This window comes from Mustela erminea, chromosome X, assembly GCF_009829155.1.
Source record: "Mustela erminea isolate mMusErm1 chromosome X, mMusErm1.Pri, whole genome shotgun sequence".
Lineage (NCBI taxonomy): Eukaryota > Metazoa > Chordata > Mammalia > Carnivora > Mustelidae > Mustela > Mustela erminea.
The window spans coordinates 100,807,440-100,815,033 of NC_045635.1; the positions used below are offsets into that span (position 1 = coordinate 100,807,440).

A 7,594-nucleotide genomic window follows, 5' to 3' on the forward strand; every position below is an offset into this window, starting at 1 on the left:
AGGTCATGATCCCAGGGTCCTTGGATCAAGCCCCACACTGGGCTTCCTGCCCCACCGGAAGCCTGCTTCTTCCTCTCCCATTCCCCCTACATGAGCTCCCTCTCTCACTGTGTCTCTCTCTGTCAGATAAATAAACAAAATCTTTTTAAAATAAATAAACAAATAAACAAACAAATAAATAAAGTAAGCTCGACACTCAATGGTGTGGCTTCAACACACAACCCTCAGATCAAGAGTCACATACTTTCTGAACTGAGCCAGCCAGGCACCTCTCAGCCATTGTTTCTTTGAATACTACGTTAGGGGCAACTGGGTGGCTCTACTGTTAGGTACCTGACTTCAGTTTTTGGTCATAGTCCTGGGGTACTGGGGTCCTGGGGTCCTGGGTTCAAGCCCCGCATCAGACTCTTTTCTTGGTGGGAAGCCTGCTTCTCCCTCTCCCACTCCCCCTGCTTGTGTTCCCTCTCTCCCTGTGTCTCTCTCCGGCAAATAAAAAATAATAAGTAAATAAGTAAGTAAGTAAGTAAATAAATAAATAAATAAAATGAATACCACTTTAGCACCATTCTTATAACTTTATGAGAATCTGATGGCATAAATGTTAGATCTTTTGTTATACAACCACAGGTCCCTAAGTACTTTTTCCCACTTTTTTTTTTTCCTATTGTTCAGAATTGGTCATTTCTTTTCTCTTTTTCCTTTTTTAAAATTTCCATTCAGTTTTAGTAAATGGCAGAGCCACATCACATGCTATACCAGTTCAGGGTGAGAATTTTCTTTCTTTTTTAAATTTAATTTTTAAAAAAATTTTAAAGATTTTATTTATTTATTTGATAGAAAGCACTAGCAGGGGGAGTGGCAGGCAGAGGCAGAGGGAGAAGCAGGCTCCCCACTGAGCAGGGAGCCTGGTGCAGGACTCAATCCCAGGACCCTGAGATCATGACCTGAGCCAGAGACAGACGCTTAACCGGTTGAGCCACCTAGGCACCATCCAGGGTGAGAATTTTCTAATAAAACTGCTTCTTAGGAGACTCAGTCTCACAAAACAAACTGAGGGCTGCTGGGGGAAAGGAGATAGGGAGAGGGTGGTTGGGTTATAGACATTGGGGAGGATATGTGCTATGGTGAGTGCTGTGAAGTATGTAAACCTGGCAATTCACAGACCTGTACCCCTGGGGCTAATAATACATTATACATTAATAAAAAATTTAAAAAATTAAAACAAACAAACAAACTGCTTCTTAGGTTGCTTGGCTGGCACAGTCAGTTGAACATCTAACTCTTACTTTCAGCTCAGGTAATGACCTCAGGGGTTGTGGGCTCAAGCCCTACATCAGGCTCACACTCAGCATGGAGTCTGCTTGGGATTCTCTTTCCCCTCTTTCTCTCACTTCCCCTTCTGTGTTCCCTCTCACTGTGTCTTTCTCTGTCAAATAAATAAATAAATAAAATCGTTAAAAAGTACAAAAACAGGCATCGGGCTACAGGAGAAGATGGCGGTCTCCACAGGAGTTAAAGTTCCTCGTAATTTTCGCTTGTTGGAAGAACTTGAAAAAGGACACAAAGGAGTAGGCGATGGTATGGTTAGCTGGGGCCTCGAAGATGATGAAGATATGACACTTATGAGGTGGACAGGCATGATTATTGGGCCACCAAGGACAAATTATGAAAACCGAATATATAGCCTGAAATTAGAATGTGGACCTAAATACCCAGAAGATCCTACATCAGTTAGATTAGTAACCAAAATTAATATGAATGGAATTAATAATTCCAGTGGAATAGCGGATGCACGGAGCATACCAGTGTTAGCAAAATGGCAAAATTCATAGAGCATTAAAGTTGTACTTCAAGAGCTAAGACGTCTAATGATGTCCAAAGAAAGTATGAAGCTTCCACAGCCACCAGAAGGACAAACATACAACAATTAATTTTAGTGGATCTCAAACTTGTCTTAAATCAACAACCTTCTACTCATGTTAATGTCTTGATTAAATGTCACAATGCAAAATACTCACACATTAAGTAAAAGAATTCCAGCTGGTAAACATGATCTGGACATTTGTAAGAATATATTTAACATATGTACACCATTATGTTTTCAGGTTACAGGAGGAAAAATGCAGCACAATTTCTTTTTTCTCTTGTTAAGTCATTATCATTTAAGCATAAAAGGGGCGCCTGGGTGGCTCAGTGGGTTAAGCCTCTGCCTCCAGGTCAGGTCGTGGTCCCAGGGTCCTGGGATGGAGCCCTGCATCAGGCTCTCTGCTCAGCAGGGAGCCTGCTTCCCCCCTCTCTCTCTCTGCCTGCCTCTCTGCCTACTTGTGATCTCTGTCTGTCAAATAAATAAATAAAATAATTTAAGCATAAACCTGGAGTACTCAAAATAGAATTCAGGTTTAAAAGATGAAAGCATGGAGAGAAGAATCAGATGCTGTGTAAGGATGTGTGTTTCTGAAAAGTAAAAAAAAAATTTCAAGAGGAAAAACAGAAATGGCATGCTTTGTCCATCTTACTTAGTGAAAGAGCTTCAGTTGAAATTGTCTACGTAGCAGGTACAATGAATATTGTCACAAATTGTGTTAATTTTTGAAGTGGTATGGGTGCTGACTACTAAAAGTATCAAAAAAATGTTCAGGATTGCTTTGATACCTGTATTTATAATAAAAAATGTTGTGGGGGAGGTCAATGAATTTATGTTAAAAGCTGTTCCTGTGTGTTACATGTAACAGACATGGTAAATATTTGTTTACAGTCTTTGTTTGACAAACCATGAATTTAAGTGAAATCAGCAAAAAGGAAATAGGTGTATGGGTATGTGATTTTGAGATTAAAGTTAGTCTTAAAATGTAAATAAAATGTGGATCTTGTCCTCAAAAAAAAACAAAAACAAAAACAAAAACAAAAAACAAATCCTGCTTCCTTTAGTGTTATCCTGAATTCTACCCTGAACTGAGGGAAGAGTGGCTGGATGGGCCCTATGTTTCCTGGGGGAAATCCAAATTGATATGTTCCCTCTTTGTAAGGAAATGGGACAGGAAAAACAAGTTCTAGCCCCCAGAGAAAGGACTTACAAGCAATAAATATGTTGCTCCATCCTATGAGGCCTGATGGCCTTTAAAAGGGAACTACATCCTTAACCCCCAAGTGTTTTTCACCATGACAGTGGCTCATGTTGTTTCTTGCAGGAGAAAGCCCTGGGCTCCTCCTTGAGCCTCTACCCTCTGTCTGCCACCAGCAATAGTGAGCCAGGGCATGGATGGCCTCCACCATATTGTGCATGTCATGCTTCTTCTTGACCACAGGGCCCTGTTTGTGAAAAGCCTCCAGCAGCTTATGTGACAGCTTCTCTAGCATCAACGTCCACCAGTGCTTCTTCTCCCGGCACTCAGTAATCATCCACTTCATTATCAGGAAAACGATGACACCGATCATCTAGTGACATAGGGTCTTGGTAGAAATGGCCACCTCTGAAGGTGGGTACCAACCCAATCACAGGCTCATAGTTCTTCAGTACTTGGTGGAAGCTGGTGAAGGGGTTTTGCTGGATGGTTGCCTGTTCCTCTGCAGAAGCAACATTGTACTTCTCAAACTCCTTCCCTTTTCCAGCTTCCAGAGTCTGCATCACGAGGGATCTGGCCAGTATTTTGTTTCCTCCTTTCATAATCATGGTGGTGAATTTACTGACACTGGGTCTTCAAACTTGTTTCTGTCACTGGAGCAGCTTTAATAAGCTGAGTCTTCCTGGGTTCCTGCTCCTACTTCTCAGAATGGGTAATTTCTACTATTCTGTCTTTATGTCCACTCATTCTTTCCCATATCAACTCTATTCTGCTGTTGGCTCCTTCTAGCAATTTTTCATTTTGGTTATTGTATTTTCAGTCCTAAAGTTTGATTTTTCTTTATGTCTTCTATTTCTTTGCTGGGACACTATATTTATTTGATGGGAACTTTGGGACTTTCTATCTTTTAATTTTCTTTCATCTTTTACATAATTTTTCATTGAAACATGATGACTAATGTAATTCTATTATTTGTGTCTCTTGTTTTCATCTGATGATTTTCTTTTCCTTATTCAGATTTTCCTGATTCTTAGTATGATGAGTGATTATTTTTGTGTATCCTGGCAATTGGGGCTATTATGTTATGAGACTTTGGATCTTGTTAAACTTTTATAAGACTTCTCAGTCACCACACAAGAGTGGTAAATGGTATGTTGCCTCATTACTGCCAATCAGGGATAGAAGTGCATATTTCCTACCAGGGCACCTTTGACATTCCATAAATGAGAGCCTCTTGTTATTTTTGGGCAGGGATAAAATCATTTCAGGTCTTTTCTAGGCCTCTGCTGACATCATCTTGGCTGGGAGGAGAAAGGGTACCTCATTACTTTTCCGTACATGGCCTCCACTGTCACCATGGGTAGGGGGTGGGTCTTCTTATCACTGGATCAGAATGAAAGTTCCAGGTATCTGCTCTGCTTTATTTTTTTATTTTTTTATTTTTTGGTCACCAACCTAGTATAGGGGAAGAGATGACTTGTTACAGTGGTAGAGGTCTAGGTTTCCCACCTGGCTTATTCTATCATGGGTTGTGTGCAACCCCAATTTTTATCTTGTGGTATTTGGCTGGAGTAAGGTAATGATTGTCTAAAAGTTTTCTCTTTTACTAGGTTGCCTTTATCCTGGTCCTTTTGCTAGAGAGAACAGGTTTTACCTGGAGCACTTTCAGTCTGCGTTAACGGGTGTATCCTGGTTACGAGCCTCTACTGCACCCAACCCAGGATATATTAAGCAAAAGGAAAACCCAAAAAATTTAACATCATGCCATTCCTTGAATCTCAAGTTTCCTACTTGGTCTTTTTTCTCTCCACCTTCCAGAGTCATCTTAAGTTTTTATATGTAATATTCAGGGTTGGTAATTATACTTAGTGAAAAAATATGGAGAAGTACATTTCCTTTCCATCTTATCACAGAATCAGAAGTCCAGGGAATAATTAGAGATATTTTGATGCAGCTATTTTAATATAGTATCAGGACAATTATGTTAAAACAGAAGAATATTTTTAGTAGGTAATGTATATTCTTGTCACTATAAGAGTCATTCCCGCCTCTCACTTCATCTATCCCTGACCTCCTTGGAAGTGGGAGCTCCTTTATCTCTTTGAAGGAAAGCAGAACTGCCTAGGATTAATGGGCTCTCTAATGCTGGTGGGAGATTGCAGAAGAGGCTTTGTGTTGGATCTCATCCTTGGACTCTTCCTGAGGTGGTACCCATTAATGGCTTATATGATTATCTCTGGTGAAAGTTATGGCACTTATACCAAGGTGGAAATAGAAACAGAAATTGGAAGCCTGTAGCATCTGTGTTACCCTTGAAACAAATGGAGACTTCGCTCTTGTACTTATCTTAAAGTGGTTTTTGTTAGAGTGGAGATAGATACAGTGATTAGCTTTGAGGTCAATAATAGTAAACTGTAGTCCAAGGCTACAGAAGTTACAAAAATAGTGTTGTAACTGGCAGGCTTTATGACCGCAACAAGGTAACCTAGGGTTATATGGTTTGCTGCTTTCCTGGAAATGCAATCCCTTTTTTATGATTCATAGAATTTTCTCCCCTTCTTTTTCAACATGAAATGATGGCTTTTGCCATGAACATCTTAACTTCCCATGCCCAGGATTATCAGTTGGCAAAGGGATAGGAAAGTAGGGATGGAACTACCTAGAGATGGACATATTAACTCAGCCTATTGAGTGAATGTTGATATATTAAGATGTAGAATCCATGTCCCCTTGATTTAAAAAAAAAAAAATTTTAAGTAAACTCTACACCGAACATGGGCTTGAACTCACAACTCCAAAATCAGGAGCCACATACTCTACCACCTGTGCCTGCAGGGCACCCCTATCTATAACCCCTTTAGATAATTCTGTCAAAGGAATCAGACTATGTGGCTTCAACCGCTAGCTCTTCTGTTAACTACCTATGAGTTTTTGGCAAGTTATATAACCTTTCTGAGCCTTGGTTTCTTCAGTAGTAAAGTGAGCATCATGGTAGCACACGCCTTTTTGAGTTATTGTGAGACTTATATGCAGTAAAAATTATAGGCACTTAGAAAAACCTGGTCCAGGGATGCCTGGGTGGCTCAGTTGGTTAAGCAGCTGCCTTCGGCTCAGGTCATGATCCCAGCGTCCTGGGATCAAGTCCCACATCGGGCTCCTTGCTCGGCAGGGAGCCTGCTTCTCCCTCTGTCTCTGCCTGCCATTCTGTCTGCCTGTGCTCGCTCTCTCTCCCTCTCTCTGACAAATAAATAAAATCTTAAAAAAAAAAAAAAAGAAAAACCTGGTCCATCATAAGCATTCAATACATGTTAGTTAAATTAATGAATATTTTTAAGGAGAACATTTCTAGTTATATGGATGTGTCCTAACTGCTGACAGTATTTAATTTCTTATGTTTTTTCCCTTTCGGACCTCTATGTGAAATGCGGAGTTGGGTAGACCTTTAGCTTTTAGGGACTTCATAATAGTACAAGTGCCTCAACTAAATTTTTGAGTCAATTTTATTATGAGAGCTCATGGGATTATAAGATATTTCTCCAGAAGTTCTGGCCATTTAACAGTTGTGGGTAATAATTTTAGAAATCTGCACCAGCATTTAAAACAATCAGGAAAGGGGGGCCTGGGTGGATCAGTTCGGTAAGTGTCTGGCTCTTGATTGTGGCTTGGGTCATGATCTCAGGGTCTTGGAATCAAGCCCTACATTGGGCTCTGCGCTGGACGTGGAGCCTGCTTGGGGTTCTCTCATTCCCTCTCCTTGTGCCCCTCCCTACCCCCTGCTTGCATGCTCTCTCTCCCAGGGGAAAAAAAAACAATAAATCAGGCAAATTAACTTTTGAACATGTGACTAAAATGAAGCTGTCATTCTTCCCTTTCATTTCAGCACGGTCTGGGACTCTTGTGAGAATGTACGCTGACAGTAAACTCCGTATCTTAGGGGGACGTGCCTATACTTAAGGCTCAGGCAGTGTCTTACGATTCTGAATCTCCCTTCAGGGAATACTGATATATGTTTACTACAGTTATTAATAGTATCTAGAATGACTTTTGTTTATCATTTTAAGTTTAGATACAAATGAAGCATTAGTCGTTTGGCCTTTTTTAGTCTCCTCAAAGGAATTATGGTATTTTGTTATCTGAAGAGTAGTGCCAAAGGATAATATTTAGCTACAGATAGAAAAATCATTCTTGGGACACCTGGGTGGTTCAGTCGGTTAAGCATTTGCCTCAGACTCAGAGCATGATCCCAGGGTCCTGGGATCTAGTCCCACATTGGGCCCCCTGCCCGGTGGGGAGCCTGCTTCTCCCTCTACCTGCTGCTCCCCCTGCTTGTGTTTGCGTGCACTCTCTTTCTCTGACAAATAAATAAAAACATTTAAATTAAAAAGAAAAAATTACGCTTCACCTTAAATTTCTAGGAGAATATTTAAATAATTTATATGTTTAAAAGATTGGAGTAGGGAAAGATGGACTACATCAGAGACAAATATATTTTAGTTTGCTATATATTAACTTGAAACCTAGTTGATTCTTTT

General features: G+C 40.3%; 2 pseudogenes; one reads left to right on the forward strand and one right to left on the reverse strand.

The window, feature by feature from the left end:
• Positions 1-1,479: 1,479 nt before the first annotated feature.
• LOC116582648 lies at positions 1,480-2,093 on the forward strand (annotated as a pseudogene).
• A 1,024-nt stretch (positions 2,094-3,117) lies between these two features.
• LOC116582340 lies at positions 3,118-3,809 on the reverse strand (annotated as a pseudogene).
• Between the last annotated feature and the right edge of the window lie 3,785 nt (positions 3,810-7,594).